Source organism: Ammodytes marinus (genome assembly GCF_949987685.1).
Source record: "Ammodytes marinus genome assembly, chromosome: 9".
NCBI lineage: Eukaryota > Metazoa > Chordata > Actinopteri > Uranoscopiformes > Ammodytidae > Ammodytes > Ammodytes marinus.
In genome coordinates, this window is record NC_137213.1 from 7,145,633 (window position 1) to 7,161,991 (window position 16,359).

Below are 16,359 nucleotides of genomic sequence, written 5' to 3' on the forward strand. Positions count from 1 at the left end.
ATTGTGTATCATATATAGTAAGAGTGTACCATTTCATTTGCAACTCAGTTCCTTGGTAGCACCTACTTACAGTACAAATGACTTCTGATGGAAAACATTTGTATGAAAAACACTTTCATTAGCTATTCTTACTATTGTATTGTTTAACATTAACGCATATATTAAAAAAGATATTGCGTATAAAAAGTGGCTGGTAAAAAAGATGAGTGGCTGGTAGATTTTTAAATCTACCTGCCACAGTGGCTGGTAGGCAAAAAAGTTAATTTCCATCCCTGGTTCAGATAGAGACAGTTCTCCAGAGCCCATTGTGCCCCTTACCCGCATCCATGCCCCACTGACCGGGGAGATTGACACAGTGGTTCAGGGGGCTCAACAGCAGGAGCCTGACCCAGGAGGGGGGCCCCAAGGCTGTCGGTATGTTCCGGCACGAGTGCGATCACAAGTGCTTAGGTGGGGCCACTCCACACACCTCACAAATCACCCTGGTGTTCGTCGCACTATTGGTTTTCTCAAAAAGAGATTTTGGTGGCCCCGGATGGGGAGAGATGTGAGCGAGTTTGTGGCAGCTTGCAAAATTTGCGCCCGAAATAAGACGTCACAACAGCATTGCCGCCCAGCCCCAAACTATCGGGTGGGGCAGAGGGTGTGGCTCTCCACAAGGGATCTCCCACTGCGGGTAGAGTCTCGCCAATTGCCGCCACGTTTCATTGGTCCCTTCAGGATCATTCGAAGGATAAACCACGTCACTGTTAGCCTCTTGCTTCCCCGGTCCATGAGGATTCACCCCGTGTTTCATGTTTCCCGCCTCCAGCCAGTCTGTTCCGATCCACTAGCCCCTCCATGGAGGCCTCCACCTGGGGTGGGTGGGGGGTCCTGTTGGAACGTCAGGTGCCGTTCCTTAGAGGGGTGGTCCTGTGAGGAAACGGTAGATTTCAGCCCTGTGAGTCCACAGAATCTTTCGCCTCTGTGAGAATGGTGACTGATTTCCTCACTGCAATCAGGTGTGTGTGCACTGATTGGCTGATTGAACCCAGGTGTGAAGAGATTATATATGCCCCGAGACCCCAGTGCTCTGTGCTGCTCATTGTCTCACCTTCAGAGGTAGTGAGAGGTTGTCTCTGAGTGCGCTCTGTGTTAAGTGTTGCAAAGTCAACTGCTTTACTTGTGTATGTCTTCAGCTGCTTGGCAGCAGTGGTTTTGTTGTCGCTTTAGTTTGTATTATTAAAAGGTAGCCTGGTTGGCCCTTTACAGCTTTGTGCATTTTAGTTTTCTCCCCTTCCCTGTAGTCGCTTTGCGATTTAGTGGTTATCCCTCCGGGGATAACTTTCAGACACCCCTTGGTCCGCACCTGTGTCCCAAACCCCCCCCCCCCAGTCCTCACAGTAAACAGTCCGGCAAGCTATTGTTACAGTACACACATTAATCAGCTTATTATTTCAACGACCCTTGGGTGAATATAGTCATGCCATACACCGTTAGAAAGCTTAGATTGTCATGATTGAAACGAGACCATCCACGAGTATTATGGTCAATGTAAACGGACACATGCTTATTTATTGAATACAGTAGCTCAGCATCTGAAGATTGTCCTCAACCTTTTACCCCAGTAGAAATGAGTATTTCTCTAATAGTACACGAGTTGAACAGTACTCTGGTTAGTAGACAAACCACATCAACCAACTTGAATTCAAAGTTTTAATCACAAAAAATATGAACTACCTGTATTTATCAAAATAAAATGTGTAGTGTGTTGGCTCCGGTCATTCTGGTCACAGCTGCACAATGCAAATGCAAGATGTGTGGCGGTGATTGAGTAAAAATAAAAACTTACTGTGTTGTGGTCGACGTCCGTCTCTCCCCGTGGCCTGTGGCTGGCGCCTCCAGTTCAACTTCTCAATACTGAAATATGTCTCCGGGGTCCGTCTTTCAATATGTGGAGCAAAGCTACAGTGAAGTTTCTAACAGTGAACGCCGCGAACACACCAGGCATAGCGGCTGGCTCCTCTTCCACAGCATGTACTTGGATGGGAGACCGCCTGGGAATACCAGGTGCTGTAAGCTTTTTTGAAGTTGAAAAAAGCTTTCATTTTGATCAATTAGGAGGTAGAAACATCAAATGCAATACTGCTCACAGCAGCCACCTATAAAAGGCCCACTTGTTCACTCTGCCTTTGCTTACGGCCATACCACCCTGAACACGCCCGATTCTGGTTTGCGAGATGTGTTTAGAGGGTGGTTTAATTTGAGGGATGGGGTTATGTTGTTTCATGTGTTTTTTATTTTGATAGAATAATAAATTTGAATGTTTGTGACAGATGACTGTATGTAAGAGTGTTGGTGCGAATGTTTTTCTGAATGTATCGATGTGTGATTGTGAATGTATGTATGAATGCACTTTATTGTTTTTGTTGGCCGGAAAATGATCTGGCTGTATGAAATGGAAAACTGTATTTTTGATAATAAAAAGATAAAAAAAAAAAAACACGCCCGATCTCGGAAGCTAAGCAGGGTCGGGCCTGGTTAGTACTTGGATGGGATACCGCCTGGGAATGGTTCATCATGACCCCCCAAAGTCCCTATTGCTCAGCCCCTGGAATCGGATCAGAGGATCACGATCCTAAACAGAGGGCTCCATCTGGTGGCCACTGGTGGGAGGTTTTATTACCAGAAATGTCATGTGCAAGGCCTAGTTTATCAAAATCCACTAGTCTGCTGAATGTTTTGTTTATTATTTTCATAGTTTGAGTTGATGTAGCTGATGAGATGCATATAATCAAGTGGAAAAGTGTTTAATTGTTAAATTTTTGGGCTGAATTAAGAAAAAGAATATGAATGTATTCAGTGCACTCTCACTTTGTCTGGAAGACATCAGAGTCATTCACAGAACTCATTGTTTTCACACAAGGACTTCTAACTGCTTTGGTGTGTTTTCCACTATCCCACCCCTTGTGAAACCCAAGCACACAGAGACTCAAATACTTTTACAACTTTTATTTTTCACCCAGAATATGTTTCATTGAAAAGGCAATCCATATAAAAACACAAGTAAACAAGATCCGTTTAGTTAAAAGCTCGCCCACCACGACAAGGTACAGATCTACAGGCGAGAACACGAGAGACAAACATTTACTACCATTTGCAAACATTTAGTTAAACATGGACCTGACAGACATACACACATCACAGGCACATAAATAACATCAATAATAATCAAAAACACTCAACAATTAAAGAACACACACTTGTACTTAAGATACAAATAACAATTGGCTTGTACAGGCTAAAGTGCAATAATGAACATGATTACCCAAAGACTCAGGTGACCAATCAACAAATAAAGGCTCAAGCCGTTCCTCTCTGTTGTTTTTTTGTGTTTTCTTTAGCAAACTTTTGTTAAACATGAAGCAGACAGATACAGACAAACATCACAAAGACATGAAGCTGACAAAGAAAAACAAACACGCATGACAAAAACACAGATTATCTGAACATGAACAACCACTAAAGGGTATGTAAACTATTATTATTATTATTATTATGACTTTATTTGAACAGGGACAATGTACAAAAGAAACATTAACCTTGTTTGGAACAAGAGGAGAGATGCATTGTACCAGGTTTTAGCAAACTGCTATTTTCCACCTGTAGTCCCTGGGCAGGTAATAAAAAGTACTAAACAAGACACAATAATATCTAGACATGGGATTAAACATTAAAAGGATAACAAGATACAATGATATAAATACATAGGATACAAAATAAAAATAAAAAAAGTTTATGAAAAGCACTACATTACTTAATTAATAAAAAAAATAAAAAATACCCCTATCCTACTAGCACTACAACATTCTATAGGTGTGTGCAGGTCTGCTGCGTGAGCAACCAAACCTTTGTCAGACGGGAGAAAGCCCGGAAATCACCATTGGTTATAAGATCTGTTGGGAGACTGTTCCATTGTTTAATGCCTACAGCGGAGAAGGACGACTTTCCAAATGTAGTTCTGCGTTGTGGGATTCTGCATTCTCCCCTAATTGTTGACCTGGTTGCTCGTGCTGACATTTCTGAGCCCAGTGTCACAAAGTTCCTTAAGGGAGGAGGTGCAGCATTGTGTATGATTTTGAAAATTAAGCGCACATTAGCATACACAATGCGATTTTCAAAATTAAGCAGATTGTGTTTATCCAAGATTTTGCAGTGGTGATATTGACGAGTTTGACTGATTGTGTTAGATTGGAACTGATTAAGGTTAAAAAGATTGGCCTTGATATTGAACATAGAACAGATACTACAAAGTGCATTTTAACATCAATATAAATAATAATAAATAAAAAACAAACAAAAGAACTTTAAGTAAAACTGCAAAGTGCATTTTTTTTAACTATAAATAGATAGTGCTTGCTGAAGCACTTTAAAACACACAAAGAAAGAGGCAAACGAACACAAACAAGCCTCTTTCTCTCTCCTACAGATGGCACAGGAACAGTGGCATTACAGAAGTAAATTACGCGCGCGCGCACACACACACACACACACACACACAGTCCTCCTTTCCAACTCCGCATCCACGACACTCTTAAAGTGTTCAAAATTGTCGTACACCACATTGTCGTAGCCCCACATGGCCGTGAGGACTTGTTGGGCATGAATGCCTTCACTGTTGGTGCAGGAGGGACAAAGCTCTGGCTGCAGGTTGGCCCACGAAACAGGGGGTGGGCCATAGGTGAACGCAGCAGGAGGCCTCGGCTGGAGGTGGGTGAGCGCAGCAGGCTTGGGCCGGGTGGAGGACGACAACACCGTGAGCTGAACGGGCCGGTTCGCAGGAGTCACAGAGCCAGAGCTCATCAACAAATAATCTGGAAATATAAAATACACATGTGATCGGTATTGATATGACGTGTGTTCTATTTGCTTTCCACAGCCGGCAGGGGAAACAAAGTGCTTATGACAACTTACCTCCGCTTCTCACCACGTCTCTTTCCAGCCTCGTGATGGATGTGCTGGTACTGGACCTGAGGCCGGTCTGGCAGAGGGAGGGATGTTGGCAGCGCAGGAGCCTACGGGAATGGTGCGTCAGACAGCACTTTCAGGTGAGGAGTCACCTTGGGTAGTACTGTCGCCCCGTAGTTGGCCTTCTTCTCCTCCCTAGCAGTGAAGGTCGAGATCGACTTGGCGTTGATGTTGGGCAGTGGAATGACGAGACCGCCGAGGATGGGGTCGTCTCGGACATCTTCAGATGCCTCGTCAGGTTGGACTTTTTAGTGAAAGTCTTGTGGCACACGCTGCACTGATGTGTAGGCTTCTCCATGTTTCATCTGGTACAGTAAAACATGAATACATGAGTAAAACTAAAAGCAGATCATTTAGATTGACAATATGTAGCCCTTTATTATACAGAAATGTGCTGTTGGTGTATTAGCCTAGGACAACACGCTAGCCATATTGTTATCCATGTTGTTGTTGTCTTAACAGTCACATTTACCCATGTTAACACATATCCACATCAAATTGACCAAGAAAATGTTGATTGTCAACGGAAAGCACAACACACCTTAATCAGCTTATTATTTAAACGACTCTTGGGTGAATATAGTCATGCCATACACCGTTAGAAAGCTTAGATTGTCATGGTTAAAACGAGACCATCCACGAATAATATGGTTGCTCACAGCAATAATAGTGTTAGCGGTTAACTCGGTTAGCCTTCAATGTAAACAGTCTGGCGAGCTATCGTTACACACTACACGCATTAATCAGCTTATATTTCAACGCTTGGATTAATACAGTCATGCCGTACACCGTTAGAAAGCTTAGATTGTCATGATTAAAACGAGACCATCCACGAGTAATATGGTTGCTCACAGACAAAACGGCGTTAGGATGAAGAATATGAAACTTTACCTGTGCGAAATCAACGTCCACAATGGCCGCCGCCAGTGCCGAGATCGTGCATATGAATAAATTAGATGACGTTTTCCTATCCTCGCTCAATGATTGGTCTGTTGAGCGCCGATCTCTGTACAACATTATACAACCATTGGCTGATCGCTGTACAACTCTGTACAGCATTGTACAACCATTGGTCGGCTGGCGGGAGCCTTTCACACCAAAAAGAACCATGAGCCAGTTCCGGGCTGGTGCTGGGGCCAGTTCAAAACTGGTTACAGCCTTATCCCAGTTATGAACCGGTTGGTTTCACAACGACCAGAGCCAGCCATGCCACGCCGGCTCCTAGCCTCTGGTGGCTTCGACCTCCAGCAGTGGGCAAGCAACACTCCAAGTGTCATCAGTCACTTACCCGAAGATGCCAGATTGGTCAGCCTTGAACACTGGCTTGCGCAGGGTGATACTGCGTCCGACCATCAGCAAGCAGAGATGCTGATTTTCAAGCGAGCGCAACAGGACAGCTTCTCAGAGGAGTTAAACCGTCTGAAGGCCGGCAAACCTGTGCAGAACCGTAGCCGTCTGCTTACCCTTTCCCCAGAGTTGGATCCTGATGGAGGGATCATACGGGTTGGAGGCAGGCTACGACGAGTAGAAGCACTGGAGACCAGCACCATACACCCGATCGTCTTGGACCCTGCTCATCCATCCACTAAGCTCCTGATACAGGACTACGATGTCCGCCTATGTCATCCAGGGCCTGAGCGCATGTATGCAGAGATACGGCGTACCTTTTGGCTTCTACGTGGAAGAGAGGCTATCCGACGCATGCAGCACCTCTGCAAAGAGTGTCGCCGATGGAAGGGTTGTCCCTCTGTGCCTAAGATGTCTGACCTACCGGCGGCGCGTCTACGTCTCTTCAAACCGCCGTTCTATTCCACCGGCGTGGACTGTTTCGGGCCATTCCAAGTCAAGCTGGGCCGGCGGACAGAGAAGAGATGGGGCATCATCTTTAAATGCCTTGCCACCCGTGCGGTGCACTTCGACCTCTTGCACAGCATAGATGTCGACTCCTACCTGATGTCCCTCAGAAGATTTATAGCCCGCAGAGGAACCCCAGCAGAGGTTTACTCAGACCAGGGGACCAATTTCACAGCCGGTGAGAGGGAGCTGAGAGAAGATTTCGCCAGCATGAACCCAGAGCTCCAGGAGCTCCTGTCAAAGCAGAAGATCGCTTTCCACTTCAACCCTCCTGCAGCACCACATTTTGGCGGAGCCTGGGAATGGGAAATAAGATCAGCTAAGGCAGCTTTGTACACGGTGATCGGAGCTCAGTCAGTGTCTCAAGAAGTACTCCTAAGCCATTCTAAACTCCAAGCCCCTGGGCTACACCTCATCCAGCATAGCTGATGAAGACCCAGTGACCCCGAACGTCCTCTTGATGGGGTGGCCTGATGGTGCACTGCCACAGGTGGTGTATCCTATGGACAAGGGACTGACCATGAAGAGATGGAGACATTGTCAGATTATGGCAGACCATTTCTGGGCAAGCTTTGTCCAGAAATACTTGCCTACCCTGCAACCTCGTCAGAAATGGCATTCCACTCCAGATGACCTTGCTGTGGATGCGGTCGTCATGCTTGTGGATCCCCAGTTCCCCAGAGCAAGTTGGCCCATCGGGAGGGTCACCAGAGTTCATCGAAGCGCAGATGGTCACGTGAGGTCGGCCGACGTTCGTGTGAAGGATCGAAGCTACACCCGCCCAGTGGCCCGACTCATCCGCCTTCCTGCCATCCCGGATTCAGATGAGGATGCAGATCGTCCACAAACTAAGGACTGATGAGCCTTTTTCATGTGTAAATTGCAGTAGCAATTTAGGGGCGGCTGTACAAAAGGCTCTGCTGATCACGTGCAGCGCAGCCTGTCTGCATGCAGCGTCTCCCCGTTGCTAAGCAACCGTTTGGACTCGCGCTCCGTTTATGTGAAGTTCCGAGCCGTTTGTCAGTTCATGTGTGTCTCGCCAAAGTTCGGCTGTGTTATATGTGTAGCGGCCCGTGTGCGTCACTGAGAAAAAGTAAGTAGTGTAGAGAGGACACTGATGTTAGTTTATTTAGGTCATTATTGTTTATTGTTAAAGCTGTGTGCTTGCATGTTAACAGCTGACAGTTATTCATTGTCTGTGTAATAGTGTGCCGTGTGTCAGTTGAGTTTCACTCGTCTTTAAGCTAGTGTTGATATTATGTGGGCAGTTAGTGCATTTGACCGTATTAGAGATATTAGCCACTTTATAGCAGCCTGTTCATTTATGTTATTAATGCAGTGACTGTGTAGCTTAACCTGTACACTGTTTCTATTGTGTATAGTGGTGTGTTCTTGCTTAAGTTAATACTGTGACATTATTGCTAATTTACGGTGGCGCTGAGCATTCACCAAATAAAAAAAAGTTTCTGAGCAGGATCTCGTAATTACGAGATAATATCTCGTAATTACGAGATAAGGATCCTGGATCACCCTCTCATTCATCAATAACGATGTCTGTGTGGACCTGACAATGTCAAATGGTGTAACCACAAAAGAATAAGAAATATTCATTATTTTGTCCACCATAGTGTAATATGAGTGTAACTCATAAGAATAATAACTTCCATTTCAAAATATCACATGAAAAAAGATTTTATTTGGATAACCCCTAAATCTAAATTTTATGCGTTTTTGCAATTTTGAGCAGGACGTTAGCTGGAAACATCTTGTTTTCTAAATAATTGTTGACCAATCGTGTTAAAAGTGTTAAAAATGATTTAATACATTTAAGAAGAGTAATCAATTCTGGCCTACATTAATTTACATGTACATTTTGATTTTTTTAGGAAAAATACTGGTTACACCATTTGACACAAACCAGTTACACCACTTGACGGTGTTGCTTCTACAGCCAAAAAGTTTCATAAACAACACTGAAATCAGGCACTACAGTCAAGATAGTTACTGTGTTTGGACTTGCCATTGGATTTTGTTTTCATGTACTTAAAACATTGGTCAACAAATACCATTAAGGTGACTATGGAGTAATTATCTTTATTCACGAGCGTGGTCTTCTGGTTCAAGAGCATGCCGTATTGTTTTCACATTCAGATTTTGTAATTATATGCTCTTTAACCTAAAGAAAACACTCTTAAATAAAGATCTCCATGGATGACAAAAATGTTCTAGGGTCAAACTCATTTGATTGTATTTATGGAAAAAATTCAATCAACAACAAAAAGTCTTAACAAATTGTGTATTTGTGCGTTTAAGTGTGTCTATAGCCCCTTTTACACAGCCAGTGAAAGCCGGGAATATGCCGGCCTTTCGGCCCTCCGCCCTGCTGTGTAAATGCGACAGTTGCGGAACGAGGGAAGAAAGGTGCGAGTGATCGTTCCGGGAATTTTACTACCTCGGGGGGTAGTAAGATTCCCGACACGATCAGTTCCGCCTCTCTGTTTAAATGCTCCAGCTTGTTGTTGCGGAACAGGGAGGCGTTTGACGTTCCATAGTCTACGTTCTAAAAATGCGACCATGTTAGCAGTTGAAGGACGTGTGTTTAACATTAACCACGGCGGCCTGATGTCCCGTAAAAATCACCAAATAAAAGGAACGGTGTATAATCTAGCTGATCATAAGGTCCGTTGCTCAATCCAAACCCCCGCGCTTCATTTTGCAGAGTGTATGAGTCTATTTCTGCCCAGGAGAAGTTGTACAATGGAAAGCTAGGCTAGGCTAAGTAAGGGATAAAGTATAGCGAACGGGTCACTTGCTAGAAATAAAGACCGACAAGCTGAAGCAGGAGCTCGACGCGCAGCGGAGGGCTCTTGTTCAGCTTGAAGGTCGACCTAGTAACGGGGGAATAGTCTGCTCGCCCCGCTAGACTGTCTGCTTCAGCTGACTGAAGGCTCCGGCTCAGCTGTTAGCCACAGAGCTACTGTTTTGCTAACACATTCCGCCGCCGCTATTATTATCCTAAGTCTGAGCGTATATCCACACTTTATTTCTGTCTACAGTAACGTGACTTCACACACTGTGTGTATGTGTATGTCTGATTGGCAGATCGCTGCCCTCACAAAGAGACTCGCTCACAACCAACCTGTCACACACACACACACAGAGGTGAAGCGGTCGGATTGATTTAGTCAGTTTGGTTAACTGTCCCAGTGATGTTGGACTCAGCGCGTAGCGAGATCAACTGGCACATCGTGGGGACAGTAAAATACTGCCCTCTTACTGCAAGCTCCAGCACTTCTGCTCTCAATTCACCGGCCATTGTTGTTGTTGTAAAGCAGCTGACCGGCGCGGCGCTAAATGTTTACGTCACACCTGACGCTGTTTACAAGCACCTCTTTCATTCCGGAGCGCTGTGTAAAAGGGACTACTGATGCGCCAGCAGGCCGGCGTTGCTTGGTTCTGTGTAAATAACACAGAAGCAAGCAAAGCCGGCATATTGGAGTGATGTTGTTCCGTAAATATGCCGCAATCTCTGTGTAAAAGGGGCTTATGTTTGTTTGTGAGAAAGAGCTAGGTGGATGGGTAGAAGAGACTAGGAGATTCATGTATGTTAAGGGTCCTGCTCCTACATGCCCTTTTAAACAGTGAATTCATATCTAGTTATATCTATCTGAAAGCAAGGTATTATTTGGTTGACGTTATGCCTTGTGATCTGATTACATTTAAGAAAAAAGCTTGCAGCAGCACATGTGAGTGTGAGTGCACGCTTGTTTCTGTTCATGAAAACTACCTTTCCTGTCCTCTTTTTGCAAGGTAATTGGCTTGTTTCCTCTTTTGAATGTGTCATCTATTGTAGAGAAAGTTGCTCAATTCTGCAGCCTAAATTTGATTAACATTTTCTACTATTCACAAATTGTTGGAGTTCTAGGTATTTAAAGCTGCTGTTCATCCTTCCACATTAGGTGTCACTGTTCATATGCTTAATTTATATAATTTATTCATGTATTATGAAATTATGTGACATTAAAATGAAAAGGAATTATAAAAATATGCATTGAAGCTAAGCATGAATTAAAAAATCACAAAGTCATGCCACTTAATGATTTCATCCTAGCCGTACCGTGGTGATAAAGTTGTGGAAATACCAACTATTTTAGAAGAAACAAACAATAATAACCTAAAACTGGTTTAAAAAAGTAATTGAGCTCATATTTAATTTTAAACCAGTATCATAAACTAGTGAATTTTGAAAAAAATTGACAAAAACCGAGATGTTTGTCAAATTAGTCAAATGGTGTAACCGGTTACACCATTTGACATTTCGACTAAAAATCGATTTTGACAGGCATTATCATGGACTCATATCTGAGGACATGGTCTTGGTGTGAATAAATCAAATATAATTCTTAAAACTAATAATACTATTTATGTAAAAAATATTTTTTCAACGTTTTATTTGGGTTACACCATTTGACATGTAACCCAAATGATACTTGACATACCCTAAAAGTGCAAATATCTTATATTTCTTGGAGAGCTCTTAACTTTGGAATGCAGCAGTCATGTTCATCAGGGGTCCTTTACTGTTCTTAAAGATTTGAACAAAATGGCACCTTGAATGATGGTTACACCACTTGACAATTCAGGACATTCGCTCGCTCCCCAAATTATTAGAACAAATATGAAAGTTGTATTTAAATATAATTTATATACTCACAATGACCTCCATTTTAGGATAATGCCAAAATAGTTTATAGGATGTTATATTGAGAAATTCACTGTATTTAAGCAAGTTACATTTTGTGGTACGAAGTTTTGACGGTTACACCACTTAGACATTTTTGCCTTTTATCTCCAAATATTCTCTCAAAATTTAATAAAACCAAAAACTTTCTAATAGGGTCTCTAGAAATGAATATGTTACAGTAATGTGTAAGCTTTTTTTTTGTTTCCACATTTTCAAATTTAATTTAACCTTACGGACACAAAAAAATGGGCGTCACGTCATTGACCCATATGCAGTTTGTTCATTATGAGCCACCGTACTGTGTTGCCTCATCCAATCAGAATGCCCGGTGGGCTAGTTCACTTTTACCTCCTGTTTGTTACTGTATCGGAACGCAGTTTTATTGAATGCTTTGATTAAATGCAGTCGTTAAACTCGGTGTAATCCATGACTCATACAAACACATAAGAACTTTCTACAAGGAGGGCATGACAATGAGTATAGCCATGTCAACTTTGTGCAGATATGCAGTCACTGGGACTATTCAGGAGAAAAGCCCAGTCGGACCTCAGCAGCTGATCACGGGCGTAAAGCCGAAAGTGTGTCCCTCAGTACCCGATGCGATCGCTGATTAATGAATGAACAGTAAACAAATATTTAAAATAAGTGTATTGATTATGGGGCCCATTGTAGTCCGGAAACCAAGGCTATTGCCTACGTTTTCCTATGGCTAGGTTCACCTCGTCTGCACACAAACACACACACAGACATCGTTATTGATGAATGAGAGGGTGATCCTTATCTCGTAATTACGAGATCCTTATCTCGTAATTACGAGATATTATCTCGTAATTACGAGATCCTGCTCTGAAACTTTTTTTTATTTGGTGAATGCTCAGCGCCACCGTACTAATTAGTATTTCCTTTTGTATCTTTCTTTTAGACCACACACCCCCTTGCACACACACAATGCCAATGTAATGCCAACAGAAGATAATTAAAGTCACTAAACTGGACCACTGCTTCATGTGTCTTATGGGGTTCTAACCGACGCCACCTATACAACACAATCCCCTTAACCCAACCTATACAGTCCACTACAGTCCACTGGTCCTCACCAACAATGTATCTTTTTTTTATCGCAATAATAACTGTAGGCAGCCTGAGCTGATTGAAGAGAAAGCTTTGGGACTGGGCAACCTGGATGGTGGTAGTCCAGAGCTATATACTATACACACTATATAGATATATAGTCCAGGGTTCAACATAACTTTTTTTTCCTACTGGCCCGCAGGGCCAGTGGATCTGAGTTTTACTGGCCCCTTGTATACACAGTGCATTCGCAACTGTGGCCATTTTCAAATATTTTTAAATAAACTCAATACACACTGTGCATGCCATGGACTTGAATTTGACGTGATCAGTTAACCTCGGATTACCTCCCAGATGAACTGATTCAATTATTAAGCAATTAACTATCTACCAAAACATTGTAGGGGAAGGTGGGGTGATTTGTGCAACTTTTTACTCAAAGTGATTTTAAAGTGAGGCCTTGACAGTTATGTCTCCAACTCAAATATGTACATATATTTCAGGATGTTGTGCATCCCTGGCAATAAAAACTTTGGATCTGGAATAAACTGTTTAAGAAATATAGCTTTCGGAAAAAAAGTTGTCTTGTCGCACAAATCACCCCAAAGTCACCATCATCATCTTTCTGGCCATCTGAACTCTCATCAGTGGTGTCGTTAAGTGGAATTGAGATGTCACTCTCTTCTGAGCTACTGTAGACAATCACTTTCTTTTGGTGACCAGCGTATACAGCCATGCCACTGGCACAACTCTCAGAAATGTACTTTGCACTAGTTGCTCCGTGCTTGTGGAACCAACTGCCACCTGACAAATGTGATTCCCCCTACATTTCTGCCTTTAAATCAAGGCTCAAAACCCATATGTACACCCTGGTGTTTCCTCCCCATTAACCTCTGCACTACTTACTTACCTCTGCACTACTATCTGTGTTTATGTGGATGTATGGGCTTTACGTCTTTTATTTTGGTTATTGTTATTTTACCTTCATTGTTTACCTACTGAATGCACTATGTACAGCACTTTGGACAGTGCAAACTGTCATAAATGTGCTTTTATAAATACATTTTACTTACTTACTTACTTATAACTCACCCAGGCCCTTGCGCACAAATCACCCCATCCCCAGAATTTTGGATAATAGGCATGATGCAGCAATTTAGGGTTGACATTGTGCTAACTATATAGACTCAAAGTGTAGCATACCAAAGCACTAAAACATGTGTCAAATGTTTTCAAACGTGTCTATAATTGTTCAGACACAATAATCAAAAAACCTTGATCATGGAAATTTTACTTTGAAAGGCAAAACACAGTTTTTTGATCTTAAATGTGCTTATATCTCATTCCTTGTGTCTCCCTTCTTTACAGGATGAGTCAAATGGATGGCTCTTCTTAAATATGTGGTCACATTTCCAATTTCTTCCACGGTTTTCTAGAAACAAGGGGTTTTGCAACTTCCAAAATGCACAAATCACCCCACCTTCCCCTATTCCTTTTATTGTATGATAATTTACATTTACATAATATGATGTTGATATCAAACACACAAAAACATTGGGGGGGCCACCGTGGCAGTCGGGACCCTAAGCAACTGCTCATTTCACTTATGCCTCGTGCCGGCTCTGCTGACCAGTGACCACTATAAGCGGGTGGGTAACTTGGAGGCAGGCTGTCCTGCCCACCCAATAATACAATTAGAAGCAATTCATGGTAATGGTATATTCTTTAGTATTAATTAATTGTCTGAATTTTATTTGACATTTTCTTGGACAGCGAATGAACAGGTCCGTCCGATAGTGGGTCTGGACTTCCAACTAAAAAAAAATAATAATAATTTGATTGGGTGGGCACAGCCCACATTTGGGGGGGCACGGCCCACCCTGGCCCCTGGCTACCGCCGGCCCTGGACAAAGTGCAACTTAATGTTGTTTTAAACTGCAGAAACTGCACAAAAAAAGTGGCCAGTAAGATTTCAGGGGGGGGGGGGGCTTTTTTATTTTCGCGGGGAGCTTGTGTGCACTGCCTCACACACAAACTCTCAGTTCAACCAAGTCCACAAACAAAAATGTAACAATTTAAAATAGCGTTTTTCACTTACTATGCATGTTGCTTTGTGGGACTTACTTTTAGCATGGAGAGAGCTGAAGTGGCGCTGAAGATTTGAAGCCTTGAAATGCGCAAATGACACCTGGCATATAAGGCAGAATGGCTTGGCATAACGTTCAACAAAAAATATGAACTCTCCCACTCTGTTTCGGAGCGAACTTGACACAAATAGTTTACTCACGGAAAACCTCCCTCCAAGCTGAGCGGGCAGTTTTATGTTGCGTCCGCACCAAACGTTTGCGAACGTTATGTTGCGTCCTCAATTAAACATTTGCGAACAGGCATACACATAGGGCCTACACATTAATAAAATAAAACATGAAATAATAGACAACATGTAAAACGAACGTAAGAGCCGCATGAAACGTTTGCGAACATGCACACACATAGGCCCACACAAAACATAATTTGATATGAACTGAAGAGCCGCACGAAGCTGGGCAAAGAGCCGCATGCGGCTCGCGAGCCGCGGGTTGGCCACCCCTGTAGGACCTACATACACAAAAAAAGTCATTCCCTGACGGGGAATCGAACCCCGGCCGCGGCGGTGAGAGCGCCGAATCCTAACCACTAGACTACCAGGGAGCCGTACATCACATGTCATGAGCATTTACAAAAATCATGTAGACTATGGCTTGTGTTCTGATTGGTCTGTTCAAGATTGTTAAACGTTACAATCCTCTACTGGTTTTTATGATTGTAGCCCACCTTCGAAATCTGAGATCCTTTCTTAAGAAAACAGTAGGCCTACATGACTTACTTTTACAGACTGATACCGAGAATCAGAGGAAACAAGTCCACTAAATGGCATCTAACCGATTTCTGGCAGCTGCTGAAACCATGTTTTTACAAGAATATGGGCTTGTCTTTCCAGAGACTAACTTAAAAATAACCAACATTTTATCTGGTTGGTGCAACTTTATAACTGTCTGTGTTTGTATTCTTTTTTTAAAATCTGTGTTGGTTTCATCTCACGGAGGACTGCAGCTCCTCACTCTACTGCTAAAGGGGAACATTTGGACGGGCACTGAGGTCGGATCAAACCCGCAAAATGGCTAGGAAGGATGTGCTGTCGTCCGGCAACATATCTTCTCCTACCATAAAGAGTGAGAATGAGAACTAGATGATTTCTTAGGCTCTGTGATGCTGCAGTCAGAGTGAAAACGGTCCCTTTTTTACCTAGGCCTATGTGTGAAGTTCTACAGCTCTACAGCAGCTGTAGGCCTACAACACTAATAAAAAGAACATGGGGAATATTTATTGTTTGGATCTGACTTAATTGATTTTTAAAACTGTTGCTGACTATTTATTGATCAATTGTTTCAGAGATAATCTGGTTTGTAGGCTATATTGATGTCCTGAATACTAGGCTATATCATATATATAGACATGTTAGTTTTATTTTTTGTATAGAAGCTGTGCAAAACTGGATGTCTTTACTTCATAGGGATAGAAAATTAAATAAACACGTAGGCTAGCCTATTAGGCTACTATGCTCAGCTCAAGATAATTGTTTACAAATATTGTGCGGAATGTAGCGTAAATGTATCAAAAGGAGTAAAAGCAATGAGTGAAAG